Source organism: Bos grunniens, chromosome 27, assembly GCF_055505025.1.
Source record: "Bos grunniens cultivar Pamir isolate PY7600 chromosome 27, Bosgru_T2T1.0, whole genome shotgun sequence".
NCBI classification, from domain to species: Eukaryota; Metazoa; Chordata; class Mammalia; order Artiodactyla; family Bovidae; genus Bos; species Bos grunniens.
Window position 1 is genome coordinate 495,746 of NC_141191.1, and position 15,522 is coordinate 511,267.

General features: G+C 38.5%; 1 long non-coding RNA gene across 1 annotated transcript in view; it reads right to left on the reverse strand.

Moving 5' to 3' along the window:
- Positions 1 to 10,131, reverse strand: part of LOC147343332 (uncharacterized) — a 30,918-nt gene extending 20,787 nt beyond the window's left edge. Inside the window, exon 1 of the long non-coding RNA XR_015156052.1 lies at positions 9,604 to 10,131. This is a non-coding gene — a long non-coding RNA (uncharacterized LOC147343332). The remainder of the gene's footprint in view (positions 1 to 9,603) is intronic.
- Positions 10,132 to 15,522: the final 5,391 nt, after the last annotated feature.

The following is a 15,522-nucleotide window of genomic DNA, read 5'->3' on the forward strand; positions in this document are numbered from 1 at the left end:
GTTGGTGATGGACGGGGAGGCCTGGTGTGCTGTGATTCATGGGGTCGCAAAGAGTCGCACGCGACTGAGTGACTGATCTGACCTCATCTGATCTGATGTGTTAGGTACTATGTTACCTGCTGGCCCTACAAAGATGAATAAGGACCTCAATAGCAAGTTCTGCTTTCAAAAGCAAGTGTCCTGCAGTAGGACCTGAACTAAAAAATGAGGACAAGTTCGTACCCAATACAATGGCTATTATTCCAAAACAAAAACCCAGAAAATAACTAGTGTTGGTGAGGATACAGAGATACTGGAACCCCTGTGCATCGCTAGCAAAAATGTAGAATGGAGCAGCTGCTATACAAAACAGTTCGGAGGGTCCTCAAAAAATTAAACAGAATTATCATGCTATCCTAAAATTTCACTTCTGAGAATAACCAAAAAAAATTTAAAGCAATGTCTGGAACAAATATTTATACATCTGTATTCACAGCAGCTATATTCATAATAGCCAAAAAGTGGAAGGAACTCAAGTGTCTGATGCATGAATGATTAAACTAAACGTTGGGCATAAATATGCAACAAAATATTATTCAGTCTTAAAAAGGAAGGAAATTCTGACACTTGTTACGACATGCATGAATCTTGAAGACATTGTACAAAGTGAAATAAGCCAATCACAAAAGGACAAATATTTTATGATTTCACTTAAATGAGGTACTGGAGTAGTCAAATTCAGAGAGAAAGAAAAAAAGTAGAATGGTGGTTGCCAAAGGTTGAGGGGAGGGGAGAACAGGGAATTAGTGTTTAATAGGTAGTGTTTCAGTTTCAGAAGCTGAAAAAGTAAAGGATAGTGGTAACGACATACCAAGGTGACTGTACTTAATGCCACTGAACTGCACACTTAAAAATGACTGGAATGGGGGAATTCCTTGGTGGTTTCATGGTTAGGACTCTGACCTGTCACTGCTGGGGACTGGGTTGAATCCCTGGTTGAGGAATTAGGATCCCACAAACTGCATGGCATGCCAAAAAACAAACAAGAAAAGATTCAAATGGTAAGTTTTATGTTATATATATTTTGTGTACATGCATGCTAAGTCACTTCAGTCATGTCGAACTCTTTGCAACACTATGGATTGTAGCCTGTCACACTCCACTGTCCATTGGATTCTCCAGGCAAGAATACTGGATTGGGAAGCCATGCCCTCCCTCGAGGGGATCTCCCCAACCCTAGGCTCGAACCCACATCTCCTGCATTGGCAGGCAGTTTCTTTACCACTAGTGCAACATGTATATTTTGCCACAATTTAAAAAAAATTCTGAGGAATACTATCTATAAGTGCTACTATGAAATAGCCAGGATATATTGTTAAGTAAAAAAAAAAAAAAAACAAGGTAGAGAAAACAAACAGTATGACACTATACCAAAAGAGCGTGGAAGAATATATAGCTATACACAGATATTATATAGACATTTTCTACAATTACTATAACTTTTAATGGAAGAATAAACAAAAAGCTTTAAAAAAAAAACAACTACCCCCAAGGGAAGGAAAGAATAAGGTTAGGATTCAGCTGGTAAAGAATCCAGCTGCAGACTCCGATTCAATTCCTGGGTCGGGAAGATCCCTTGGAGAAAGGATAGGCTATCCACTCCAGTATTCATGGCCTTCCCTGGTGGCTCAGATGGTAAATAATTTGCCTGAAATTCGGGAGACCTGAGTTCAATCCCTGGGTTGGGAAGATCCCCTGAAGGAGGGCATGACTACCCACTCCAGTATTCTTGCCTGCAGAATCCCCATGGACACAGGAGCCTAACAGGCTACAGTCCATTGGGTCTCAAAGAGTCAGACACAAATGAGGGACTAAGCACAAACACAGTCCAGAAACTAGACTCCTCTCAATGTACCTTGTCATACATATCAAGTTGTTAAACATGATTATAAAATAAATTTAAACAAAAAAATATTTTTAAGTCGTTCCTCAAAATCAAAATGAAAAACAAACCTACACTGTGTATTGAGTTAAACCAAACAGAGGAGTGCTTAACTCTAAAACACAGCAATCTGACTGCACATCCTTGGTGAAATGCATCCTAAGGACATAAGAAATACAAAGAAACCTTACAGTGCTTTCAGTAATGATACTGATATTATTCTGAAATTATGTAATGTCTGTATACCATAAGGTTTCGGTATGAGAAGAAACAAAAATTCTAAAATTTTAAATAAAAACTCTCCAATAATATTTCATTACAAGTTATCAGTATAAACTCATGCTGAACTTTCTCTTTTTAAAAAAGTATTTCCTAGCTCCATCTTTGAAGAGACCTATCAATTACTAACCTAGTATCAATAAGCATAGCACCCAGAGAGCAGTCTGTAAAAATCCGTGAAAATTCCTTCCAACTAAAAGGACCAGCGCTCACAAAAGAAACTGATAATTCAACTTCTGAGGCAGAATTTTACGAAATGAGGTTGGATCATACCAGAAAGCAAGGAAGCAGTCAGACACCACTAGGATAGTATCAAAAACACTTAGGAGCTATCTTGAAGAGGTGCTCACTGCCAAAAGCAGAACAGACTGAGCCACAACAAAATAATAACTGCAAATGGACTGAAACACATAAAATATGATAAAAATCCATGACTTCATAATGATACTTGAAAGGAGAATGATGATATTTGAAAGGAGAAAGATCTCATTAGTCACTTTTGAAAGATTCTTATGAATCAATTTATTATCCTAAAAACTAACAAAGGAGAACAGTTGCATATTTACTGTCTTTTTTATATAAACTGAACACAAGAGTAACTCAACAGTCCAATAATCAAAATGAGGAAGTTTCTGTTGATAAAGTATTCTAGCTGAGAAACGAAGAATGACAGAATATCACCATTTTACAAACCCCTAATGAAATTCTTGACCTAGGGAAACATCGACGGCCGCTAAAATTATACAGAGTAACAAGTAGATATTACAGGGCCTTGGAACTATTCTTTCAAAACAAAAACAGACAGAGGAACATGGTCCAAAGCATCACAGGGATGCAAACAGCAAAATAAAGTCTGAGACAATCTGCAGGGCAAGTGTGTTACGAGAAAAAAGGAAGATGGGAAAGGGAAGGAGAAACTATAAATTAGGAAGCATATCAGTTCAGTTCAGTAGCTCAGTCATGTCCAACTCTTTGTGATCCCATGAACTGCAGCACACCAGGCCTCGCTGCCCATCACCAACTCCCAGAGTCTACCCAAATCCATATCGATCGAGTCAATAATGTCATCCAACCACCTCATCCTTTGCCGTCCCCTTCTCCTCCTGCCCTCAATCTGTCCCAGCACCAGGGTCTTTTCCAATGAGTCAGCTCTTCGCATCAGGTGGCCAAAGTATTGGAGTTTCAACTTCAACATCAGTCCTTCCAATGAACACCTAGGACTGATCTCCTTTAGAATGGACTGGTTGCATCTCCTTGCAGTCCAAGGGACTCTCAAGAACCTTCTCCAACACCACAGTTCAAAAGCATCAATTCTTCAGTGCCCAGCTTTCTTTATAGGCCAACTCTCACATCTATACATGACCACTGGAAAAACCATAGCCTTCACTAGACAGACCTTTGTTAGCAAAGTAATGTCTCTGCTTTTTAATACGCTGTGTAAGTTGGTCATAACTTTCCTTCCAAGGAGTAAGCATATTTTAATTTCATGGCAGCAATCACTATCTGTAGTGATTCTGGAGCCCCCAAAAATAAAGTCAGCCACTGTTTCCACTGCGTCCCCATCTCTCTGCCATGAAGTGATGGGACCGGATGCCATGATCTTCGTTTTCTACATGGTGACCTTTAAGCCAACTTTTTCACTCTCTTCTTTCACGTTCATCAAGAGGCTCTTTAATTCTTCTTCACGTTATGCCATAAGGGTGGTGTCATCTGCATATCTGAGGTTATTGATATTTCTCCCGGCAATCTTGATTGCAGCTTGTGCTTCTTCCAGCCCAGCGTTTCTCATGATGTACTCTGCATAGAAGTTAAACAAGCAGGGTGACAATGTACAGCCTTGACGTACTCCTTTTCCTATTTGGAACCAGTCTGTTGTTCCATGTCCAGTTCTTCCTGACCTGCATACAGGTTTCTCAAGCGGCAGGTGAGGTGGTCGGGTATTCCCATACCTTTCAGAATTTTCCACAGTTTATTGTGATCCACACAGTCACAGGCTTTAGCGCAGTCAATAAAGCAGAAATAGATGTTTTGCTGGAACTCTCTTCCATTTTCCATGATCCAGCAGATGTTGGCAATTTGATCTCTCGTTCTTCTGCCTTGTCTAAAACCAGCTTGAACATCTGGAAGTTCTCTTTCCACGTATTGCTGAAGCCTGGCTTGGAGAATTTCAAGCATTACTTAATTGCCAACATCCACTGGATCATGGAAAAAGCAAGAGAGTTCCAGAAAAACATCTATTTCTGCTTTATTGACGATGCCAAAGCCTTTGACTGTGTCGACCACAATAAACTGTGGAAAATTCTGAAAGAGACGGGAATACCAGACCACCTGACCTGCCTCTTGAGAAGTCTGTATGCAGGTCAGGAAGCAACAGTTAGAACTGGACATGGAACAACAGACTGGTTCCAAATAGGAAAAGGAGTACGTCAAGGCTGTATGTTGTCACCCTGCTTATTTAACTTCTATGCAGAGTAGATCATGAGAATCGTTGGGCTGAAAGAAGTACAAGCTGCAATCAAGACTGCCGGGAGAAATATCAATAACCTCAGATACGCAGATGACACCACCCTTATGGCAGGAAAGTGAAGAAGAACTAAAAAGCCTCTTGATGAAAGTAAAAGAGGAGAGTGAAAAAGTTGGCTTAAAGCTCAACATTCAGAAAACGAAGATCATGGCATCCGGTCCCATCACTTCATGGCAGAGAGATGGGGACATGGTGGAAACAGTGTCAGACTTTATTTTTCTGGGCTCCAAAATCACTGCAGATGGTGATTGCAGCCATGAAATTAAAAAACGCTTACTCCTTGGAAGGAAAGTTATGACTAACCTAGATAGCATATTGAAAAGCAGAGATACTACTTTGCCAACAAAGGTCCGTCTAGTCAAGGCTATGGTTTTCCCAGTGGTCATGTATGGATGTGAGAGTTGGACTGTGAAGAAAGCTGAGTGCTGAAGAATTGATGCTTTTGAACTGTGGTGTTGGAGAAGACTCTTGAGAGTCCCTTGGACTGCAAGGAGATGCAACCAGCCCATCCTAAAGGAGATCAGTCCCGGGTGTTCAATGGAGGGACTGATGCTGAAGCTGAAACTCCAATATTTTGGCCACCTCATGCGAAGAGTTGACTCATTGGAAAAGACTCTGATGCTGGGAGGGATTGGGGGCTGGAGGGGAAGGGGACGACAGAGGATGAGATGGCTGGATGGCATCACCGACTCGATGAACATGAGTCTGAGTGAACTCCGGGAGTTGGTGATGGACAGGGAGGCCTGGCGTGCTGCGATTCATGGGGTTGCAAAGAGTCGGATGCGACTGAGCGACTGAACTGAACTGAACTGGAGCGTGAGATGAGTGGAATTGTGCGGTAGTTTGAGCATCCTTTGCCTTTGTCTTTCTTTGGGATTGGAATGAAAACTGACCTTTTCTGGTCCTGTGGCCACTGCTGAGTGTTCCATATTTGCTGGCATATCGAGTGCCGCACTTTCACAGCATCATCTTTTAGGATTTGGAATAGCTCAACTGGAATTCCATCCCCTCCACTAGCTTTGTTCGTAGTGATGCTTCCTAAGGCCCACTTGACTTGACATTCCAGGATGCCTGGCTCTAGGTGAGTGATCACACGATCGTGAGTACCTGGGTCATGAAGATCTTTTTTGGACAGTTCTGTGTATTCTTGCCACCTCTTAGTATCCTCTGCTTCTGTTAGGTCCCTACTATTTCTGTCCTTTATTGAGCCCATCTTTGCATGAAATGTTCCCTTGGTATCTCTAATTTTCTTGAAGAGATCTCTAGTCTTTCCCATTCTATTGTTTTCCTCTATCTCTTTGCACTGATCGCTGAGGAAGGCTTTCTTATCTCTCTTTGCTATTGTTTGGAACTCTGCATTCAAATGGGGATATCTTTCCTTTACTCCTTTGCTTTTCCTTCCCGTCTTTTCACAGCTATTTGTAAGGCCTCCTCAGACAGCCATTTTGCTTTTTTGCATTTCTTTTTCTTGGGGATGGTCTTGATTCCTGTCTCCTGTACAATGTGAATTGTACATTGGAGACAACTGTACTGTACTGTGTACTTGGCCATTGAGACAGTTCAAAACAGTGTGCCAAACTCAGGAATGAGCAATCTTGTTTCTATCAAAAGCCACAATACTCAGGGAAAAGACAGACATCAAGTTAAGAACTTAAGAAAAATTTAACGTGTGTGTTTGTGTATAAATGCACGGTTTGTAAAGAGAAATAAACATACTAACATACTAACAAGGATCTTTTCTCCAATTTAATAAATGGACATTCACCCCATTTATTTGAACATGTTCCAATTTCAATCGAAGTATTGAGGAGGAATTCTCTCTACCCAATGAAAGAACACCCAACTTGTTGATTGTGAACAATAAGAAGCCAATTTGAAATAACCCAAATTCTGCAATTTCTCTCCTGGCATCCTTAGCTCAATACCATATATTATTTCATTCGAAGCACTCATTTTGATTTCACCAAACATCAGTACAGGAATGAACCCAAGGCAGGCTTGAAGCCTGGGTCTGCTGAAAGATGCTTTACCTAGGAAATGTCTTTCAACTCACCCAGTCCCACAAAGAACACTCAAGAATGTGCTGGGGTTACCTGCTCCAATTATTTGCTCCCACTAAAAGCTGGCAAGCTGATCCAAAGTTCCTGGATCAGAGACAGGAGGGTGTCATCAGCAGACAAGTCCTTGTAAGGATCTAAGAATCCTTACTTCTATTTGCAAGTGTGCTCTGTTGATTGCTGAATTTCCATATCCTTTGCTATTACAGAAACTTTACACTCTCCGACTGTCAGGAGACTCTGTCAGTGGCATCACTGGCCTGATATGACAACCAAGCCAACTATCCCCGACATCACTTCATATCACCAGAGCTTTCTCTTACACATCTAGGTGCTCTCCCTAGAAGGAGTGAAATTCAAAAAGATGCAGTCTCACTGCCAGCAAAATGTCTAGCCCATATGGGCATGTTTGAAGAGAGGACAGAGACAGCTCACCATGCCACCATTATGAAAGCCCCAGGAGCCCACAATGAGAGATGCAAATTCATATGAAACAAATACATCGTCTTTCTAGTACTTTCTCTCTAGGGTCACTTAGAAATGAAATTTGGAATAGAAGTAACACTTCTGGACCATCTATTCTGCATCATGCATTGTGCTAGCTACTTAAATCTCTCATTTAATCCTAATAGCCATTCAAAGTATTTTTGTTATTAGTGCCTTTTCACAAATGATTTTCACAAAGATGTTGAAGTGAAGTGACTCAGTCGTGTCTGACTCTTTGCGACCCCATGGACTGTAGCCTACCAGGCTCCTCTGTCCATGGGCTTTTCCAGGCAAGAGGACTGGAGTGGGTTTCCTTCTCCAGATCACAGAGATGTTAGGTGACTTAATTTCAAAGTCTGAAAGCTACTACGTGAAAGAGGCAAAAGTTAAACCCAAATCAGTATATAAATCTTTATGACTTATTTCTGACAACTCTATTTGCTTTCCAAAGGAATTATACTGACTTAAAATCATACCAGAACCAAAGATAGTCCTCCTTCATTTTTTTGGTGAGAGAACTGGGTAGTTTTAACACCCAACAGGGACTACCATGCAAGGAACCAAATTCCTATATTAAACCAATACCCATTTTCATATACCCACTCTAACAGTCTATACCAAATCTCTCCTTACCAGTTAGACTGTGTGTAGTCAGTGGAAGAGCAGAAATATTTTATTCAACCTCTACAATATTTTCAAGTATTTGGACTATACAATTTGCCCTCTACGTTTCAAAATCTATGAATAATCATCTTTCTACAAAATTTCCCAGATTTAGGCTAGTTTACTTGGAAGTATTAAATCTTTGAATTTTACAATAAAATGAAGATTCTAAAACAAGTAGTATTCGATTTGCTGAAAGCACTGTAACAAAGACTTAAAGACTAAAATTAAAACAACAACAACAACTTTAAATTCTATGTACTATGTAGCTACATTAATCTTAGAATATGAGAAAACGGTAAAAGCTATCAATTTAACAGAACTTACTCCAAAAGTACTGTGCCAAATACTTTATAAATGCTTCATTTTGTATCAACACTTCATTTTGTATCTTCCAAAGTGTTAACTCTATTTTACAAGCAAAGTGACAATGGTAAGAAAATCCAAGTAACTTGACCAAAGTAATACAGGTAGAAAGTGGTAGCTGCTGCTGCTGCAGTTTATACAATTCCAAAGCTTTTACCTCTTGTTGTCACAGTTTACTGCCCCCTAATTCCTATCTGGTAAACATATCTTTGTCCACAATTCTAAAACCACTGTCGAAACACATACAAAATTATTTAAACCTATTATTAACTGTATCCATTAATTTGTCATAGCTTCTAAAGTAAAATAATTAAAAAGTGCCTAAAGATGGTAACAACAACCCTGTATGCGAGACAGCAAAAGAGACACAGATGTATAGAACAGTTTTTTGGACTCTGTGGGAGAGGGAGGGGGGATGATTTGGGAAAATGGCATTAAAACATGTATAATATCATATAAGAAACGAATCGCCAGTCCGGGTTCGATGCGGGATACAGGAAGCTTGGGGCTGGTGCACTGGGATGACCCAGAGGGATGGTATGGGGAGGGAGGTGGGAGGGGGATTCAGGATGGGGAACACGTGTATACCCGTGATGGATGCATGTTGATGTATGGCAAAACCAATACAATATTGTAAAGTAAAAAATAATAATAATAAAAATAAATAAATAAATAAAAAGTGCCTAAAGAATTATCATTAGAAAAATTCAAGTTAAGGCAACAGATTTTCATGACGTATTGAGAGGTCAAGAACAGATAATTCACACAACAAAACCTCTATCACTGCTTGGGAGTTACTGTTCTTAAATTGATGTAAAGATAGTAAGACCAGGATACCATCTTAAGTATTTAAGACAATGTAAAATACTGTAAACCCACCAGCCTCAAGGTTGAACCAAAGCACCCATTTTCAAAATCATGTTACCTTCAATATTTACTAAGTGAATTATGAATATTATTATTATAGTCTGCTCTTTAAAGTCTTATTATCAAATAACAGAAAAGATGTAACCATAACTTGGACAATTTAAACTTCTGAAAAGCTATTACTTCCCCAGTTCCAATGTTTCAAAGTTCTTCATAAAAGAATAATATCTGAAAACTAAGATAAGTAACATCCCCCAAACATGAAATCTTCAATCTATCAGAGTCTGAGCCGAAATACATAACTTTTTACTGTACAAGATGCAGTTAAAAATAACATGTTAGTTGTTCCTGGTGTTTATCAAACACATTCATTAGACTGATTAAAAGGGCAATACAAGAATAATTTTCTACGATATGCCAAATAATAGATGAAGTCTTACCTCCATTGCTAAAACTACCATCTGTTGGTCATAGTGATTCAGAAGATTGGGCATGAAGGCAGTGTTATAAGGCAAATCCTGGCACACCCTCAAGGTAATAGGCTCAAAGAAAATAAACTGTGCCCACCGGTTTGGCCCACAAACATAGTCAAGGGCCACAGTTAAAAGATGATCCAACTCATAGCCACGCTTTCTCGATTGAATGGGATTCAGATGATCAGGCCTACTCAATATGTATTTTAGATCTTTGTACACCTACAGGTCTCAGCTTGAAAGTACTTCTTCTATCTTACTGTTAAGTTCTTCAAACAGAATTACTCTGCACCGTCAGAGGTTTGTTAGCTTGGTCTCACAAAAGGCATTTGTTTTTGGTTTCACAATATGGGAAAATGACATCATCTTGCCTCTTCTTTTCATTTTCTTACATCGGGTACCATGTGGCCAACGTGTCAAGTTGATCAACCACATTCCCAAACAACAGGTTCCATCTTAGGAGAAGAGCTATTTCTTCCTTTGACTCAAGTATCTGAAAAATAATTGAAAAAAAAATTGGGTGAAATTAGCAATTTCCTCTTAAAATATTGCAAGCTTGATATTAAAACTTTGATTAGCTCAGTAAAGTTGCAGGATACAAAATCAGTATACAAAAATCAGTTGTGCTTCTACAAACTAACAATCAGGTACTAGAAAGAGAAATTTTAACATACTGCCTTTGGGACTTTCTGGTGGTCCAGTGATTAAAACTGCACACATCCACTGATGAGCTCCAGTGCACTTCCTGGTGGAGAACTAAAATTCCAAGTGCCAGGTGTGTGGCTAACAACAACAAAAATCACAAACTTTGACTGCCTTACAGAGAAAATACATGGATATTTCAGAAAAAATACGACAGTTTCTCTACCTTCTCATTCTTGCTATAGATATACAAGAGAATCCATAAACAGCATTTAAAGGAAAGCACTATTTCTTCCCTCAGTTGTTTATATAACATATAGTTTAATTTCCCATCTACAGTGGTAGTTTTTCATTTGTCACAAGACATAATTGATCCATTTTGAAAAACTTGCATGCTGTTGTCCTAAATTTTATTTAAATATCTGCCACACTTAATAACAAGTTATTTAAATGTTATTATATATGTTTTAATCATTACATGATTCAGCAGATGGTATCTGTGAAAGGTGTAAACTATAAAGAAATCAAAAGATATGGATTGAAGCCTCTTTCCAACTATGTGAATCACTTACCTTCTCTGAGCTCAGAATTTTCCTTTCTCAAAATTGCACCTCCCTATCAAAGATGTATGAGTGAATTATAAAATAATGCACTCTATAAAAGGTAAAGCAACATCAAACTTTAGGTAGTTTTATTACTGAATGACAGCAGATACAAAGACTTACTTCTATCAACCAATACTGAACTGGCAAACAGAAGATTCTAAAAGTAGTATCAGGACATTTTCCCAACAATGCTTCATCCTTTTAGATAGTGCAAAAATTCAGTACAGAAAACGTTTGACCAACAAATGCTTCATTATACAGAGTCAGGCTGCAGAGAAGAGTCAACTCTAGAAAGTTACAGCATGGAATATGAATGATTTCCAGTGAAGAGTTTCTACCAAGTTTCAGAGATGGATTTGACACTGCCTTTCCTGGGGGCTTCCCTGGTGGCTCAGACGGTAAAGAATCCGCCTGCAATGCTAGAGACCTGGGTTCGATCCCTGGGTTGGGAAGATTCCCTGGAGGAGGAAATGGCACCCCACTCCAGTATTCTTGCCTGGAGAATGCCATGGACAGAGGAGCCTGGCAGGCTACGGTCCGTGGGGTCGCAGAGAGTTGGATGCAACTTTCACATTCACTTTTTTTTCTAGGGACAAAAATATGCATCTCTTTTGGGGCTGGAAGGGTAGGTAAGAGTGGAAGGCAGGATTGGTAGGAGAAAAGCGTATTCTAAAACTATCATACTTCCATTTGGTTTTGTAATGATGTTAAGTCTGCTTTTACTTTATTTTTGCTTCACAGATGTCAAATATTTCTGTTTGAAGTACACAACCTCAGCTGGGAAAACATGAGAAAGTCAGGTTCAGAAATTCTCAGAGACCCAGGTTAACAGGACAACTCAAATAGATATTAGGGCCTGTGACAGAGAACTTGAACCGTCTTCGCTAAAGCAGAGAAAGAAACTGTCCTTTGCGCACTACCAATGACAGGGCCCTCTGCATCCCAGGCTTTCATTACTGGGCAGAAAAAACTATTTGGAGAAAGTCAAGCCATGGCTGAATCTTCCCAATTTCTCCCCCAAGCATATGGTCTTGAGTAGAAGAAGAGAAAAGTAAAGTCTACAACCTTAGGAATTAGAGACACCAAAGTTACAAGCAACCTCTGCCCCAAACGTTTCATCTCTCTAATACGGAAATCTCTAAACCAGAAATATTTGTTAAAGCTTCTTGGCCTGCCATATTTTTTCCTCCTTCAAGCTGGGCCCAGAAATGTGATGTCTGGCTATGGAAAAGAGATATTAAACACAGTCATGTATATTTAAGCTTAATTATCATGCAGCACGGTAACAATTATGCATATCATTAAATGTGTCAAATAAGCCCTGAACGCTTTATTTGGCTACAGTATCAAACATCCATAGAAGTTCCATGTTTGTAGTTTGCTCCTTATGCAGCATGTTCATCTGCTTGCAACTTAGAAAAAAATTAAAGGGAACATTGCTTCCTACTGAATATGTGTATAACAATGAGAATTTCAAATTTTTCATTTAGACTATTATTCAAGCTGTATGGGTTCTAAATTGACGGTTCAAAGAAGATGACCACACAAAACTTGAGGAAGAAACAAAGTAATATTGAGTTTTTTAAACTAGGTGAGAAACCCCCTTATACTTCTGTCTACTCTATTTTACTTGGTTTTCCCTCAGTTATTCCTTTTGCCTCATTTACAAACAATACTTCTCACAGACTTACAAAAGTGCTTTCCTTTATGTACTTTAACATTCAAATTTCCATATATCCAAACATTTTTGTAAAATTATTGTTAGGCTGGGATAGGATAAAACCTTAATACATTAAGACTGTAGTTTATGATTATTAAGATAAATAAGAAAAAACAGTAGAATGCCATGAGACAAGAAGAAAAATAGGAACACTAAAAATATTAAGGAATTCATATTTCTTCCAAATTAGAGGTTCCCTAATTTTAATGTGCAGTAGATTCATAGAAACCCCACGGGTCTAAGAAATCCGAACCTCTGGAAAATGAATGATATACATGCATTCTAACAATTATCTCTGTACTGTTACAAGTGATCTATAAGTCATATTTTGAGAAATGCTATCCTAAAATAGAATAACTTAAAACAGTACAGGATATTTGCACATAATTATGTGCTTAGCAAAAGTAATATATACAATGAATTTTTTAAAAAGCAGATAAAGAATACTACCTTAATAGAAAAATCGAAAAAGGACATAAATTTACAAATGGCCAACAAACATATGAAAAGATACTCAACTTTACTAATAAAAACATACAAACATGATATTTAACATTTTTGCCAATCAGATGAGCAAAGTAAGAATAACAGAACACAGTATAGGAGAGGGTGCAGAAAAAGGAATATATTCAACATTCCAACACTTGGAAGTACTTTCTTTTGGTTTTTTTTTTTGGCTGTCCCACACGGCTTGCAGAATCTTAGTTCCCCAAACAAGGACTGAACCCGGGCCAGAGTAGTGGAGTGTCTAACCACTAGACCGCCAGGAAATTCTCCATTTTCAAATACTACTGGAGGAAAAGCAAACTAGTTGGTATTTCAAAAAAAAAAATAGCTATGGACATCAAAAGCCCTTAAAATGTATATAATTTGATTCAGCAGACCTATTCTACAATTTATGCTAAGAAAGTAAACACAAGTACACATGATGTATAACTGAAATGTTAGTACAAAAACCCAGAGACAATCTGAAAGTCTGCCAATAAGGAATTGGTTAAACTAAGGTACAACCAACATATAATACACTAACTAAAAATGATGAGCAGGATCTGTATATACTGACTTCAAAAGACAGTAACAATACAAAAACTGAAAAATAAAATTTTAAATGGTTTACAAAACAGCATATAGTCTCCCACTTCTGTCAAAAATATACATACACGGAACAGAATAAAATTACCTGAACTGTTTAAAAATACAATATTATAGGGACTTCCCTGGCAATCCAGTGATTAGGACTCCACACTTCTATGTCAGGGAGCTCGCATTTCATCACTGGTCAGGGAATTAAGGTCCCACAAGCTGCAAAGCGTGGTCAAAAAACAAAAACAAAACAAAAAAGTAGTAAAGTATTATAAATGCTGCAATGTTATTTTAAAGTCTGTCGCATGTTATTTATGTATGCGAACATTAAGTGCTAAATCTATGAATGTGTGCTGACAATACTACTACTTGAATCAATGATTTACTGGCTGTTGATTAAATAACAAGCCAAGGGACACAAAAATACCCTACTACAGGTAGCAAGAAAAGCAAAAAAAAAAAAAAAATGATGATAAATTTAGAATGGGTCAAAAATTGGTTTTGAATACTGAAAAAAATCAGATCACCTCTCAGCTGAACCAAATATTATGCACATTAAAAAAAAAACTTTTGATATATATTCTAAGTTGCTTTTCAATAACATAATGAAATGAATGCTTCTAATCAGGATCACGTGTGTATGCATAGCAACAGTCCTTTTTCCTAAGAGAACCATCCTCGAAGAAGCTGTAAGTTTCAGAGAGGACACAGAAGATTGAGGAAACCAGGAAATACTGACCAAATACAGCAACTGATCACATAAAGGTTAAAAGATTTTTTCCATTCTTTTTGATATTATATCTTTTACCACAGCAATCTGCAGAATCTCAGTTGAATAAAGCGAATTGGTGGATTAACTGGAGGGAACAGTCTCAGGCATCAAGGACCAGTAAAAAGTGAGGGGTCTGGCAACAGTTTTTCATGCCCTAACCCTGAGCGAAGACATTCACTTCTTTACAGAGCAATATATGTGGAAAACTAATTTCCAATTAAGTGACCTGATGACTATTTCATCAGAAAACAAAAAGGACTAGATACATTTAACCCTACATTTTAATTTTTATCAATGTGTAACATCAGAAATCTGATATTCCCCAATTTACCAGTTCTCTTTTGATGATAAAAAGTTCAGTTCAGTCGCTCAGTCATGTCCGACTCTTTGCGACCCCGTAAATCACAGCAAGCCAGGACTCCCTGTCCATCACCAACTCCAAGAGTTTACCCAAACTCATATCCATTGAGTTGGTGATGCCATCCAGCCACCTCATCCTCTGTCATCCCCTTCTCCTCCTGACCCCAATCCCTCCCAGAATCAGGGTCTTTTCCAGAGTCAATTCTTCGCATGAGGTAGCCAAAGTATTGGAGTTTCAGCTTCAACATCAGTCTTTCCAATGAACACCCAGGACTGACCTCCTTTAGGATGGACTGGTTGGATCTCCTTGCAGTCCAATGGACTCTGAAGAGTCTTCTCCAACACCACAGTTCAAAAGCATCAATTCTTCAGTGCTCAGCTTTCTTCACAGCCCAACTCTCACATCCATACATGACCACAGGAAAAACCATAGCCTTGAATAGACGGACCTTCGTTGGCAAAGTAACATCTCTGGTTTTTAATATAGTATCTAGGTTGGTCATAAATTTTCTTCCAAGGAGTAAGCGTCTTTTCATTTCATGGCTAAAATCACCATCTGCAGTGATTCTGGAGCCCCCCAAAATAAAGTCTGATACTGTTTCCCCATCTATTTCCCATGAAGTGATGGGACCAGATGCCATGATCTTCGTTTTCTGCATGTTGAGCTTTAAGCCAACTTTTTCACTCTCCTCTTGCATGTTCAT